The sequence below is a fragment of the Pithys albifrons genome, chromosome 15 (assembly GCF_047495875.1).
Source record: "Pithys albifrons albifrons isolate INPA30051 chromosome 15, PitAlb_v1, whole genome shotgun sequence".
NCBI classification, from domain to species: domain Eukaryota; kingdom Metazoa; phylum Chordata; class Aves; order Passeriformes; family Thamnophilidae; genus Pithys; species Pithys albifrons.
Genome location: NC_092472.1, coordinates 16181623 through 16182607, shown reverse-complemented (window position 1 = coordinate 16182607; position 985 = coordinate 16181623). Strand labels below are relative to the sequence as shown.

Sequence of the window (985 nt, the reverse complement as noted above, 5' to 3'; positions counted from 1 at the left end):
ATACTTTTCTTCACTAGTTCCCTTTAGCTGGGGAGCTTCTGGGAGCTCATTCCTGTGTGCAAAAGCATGTCAGAACTCACAAGGAGACAGAAAAAAGTATTTTAAAGTCAAACATCTTAAACAGAAAACTTTTAAGAATTTGGTATGTAAGCAAGACAGCTCTGTTACAGCTCAGTCTAGATTTGTCTGTTTTGAATAATCTTAGAAGTTCTTCATACTGATAGAGGAATGTCTTCAGTAAGGGCGAGATTAAAATAGCAATTACAGTGACAGTGATTAGTTAATCTCCATGCTCTGGAAGCATTAAAACACTGCAGGTATTTTACTTGGCTCACTAATTCCTGCTTGGGTGGCAGAGGGTTCTTGCTGTGTGGAATGTCTCTGCATTAATGGTACCATAAGGTATTTTTTAACATCTAAATGCTCTGTTACGAAATGGCATTGAGATGCTGGACAGAGCTAGAACTGGGGATTTCAGCACAGCTGAAATGTGTGGGTTGGGAATAGTTTCTATTCAAGCAACATTTGTTTCACAGGAGCAACAAACCCCGTGGGAGCAGCATGTGTTTAGTGGGGCTGAGAAGTTCTGAGTGGCTCAGGTGCTGAGACTTCAGCCCCAGGGAAGGCACTGCCCAGCAGGTCCTGTCAGGTACAGCACACACCATCCATGGCAAGTAGAAAAATCACATGGCATTTATTTCCACCATAGGACAAGCATTTCAGGGGTACAAACAGCAGTCCAGTGGCATGTACAAAATGTATGACTGAGACAGTGTCACACTCGAGCCAGAGCACCCTGTTCCAGTCCATTTCTGCTGTTTTTCTCTGTTGGAACTCAGAAGTTTCCACTGCCAGTAGTGAAGTCCACCCTCCAGGCACAGTGAGTAAGTAGTTCAACCAACAATGTGCACGGAGCATCAGTAGTGAAGAAATCCAGAAATGTCCAGTTTTACTCACATGCCCAAACGTAGCAGTTTTGTTTCAC

At 43.5% G+C, this 985-nt stretch overlaps 1 protein-coding gene across 5 annotated transcripts in view; it reads right to left on the bottom strand.

Annotated features, from left to right (window-relative positions):
• Window positions 1–670: 670 nt before the first annotated feature.
• Window positions 671–985, bottom strand: part of KLHL3 (kelch like family member 3) — a 58170-nt gene continuing 57855 nt past the window's right edge. For all 5 annotated transcript variants that reach the window (XM_071570530.1, XM_071570526.1, XM_071570527.1 and 2 more), the window contains one exon: window positions 671–985. This exon is cut by the window's right edge and continues 332 nt beyond it. The gene's annotated coding sequence lies outside the window, so the exon portion shown is untranslated.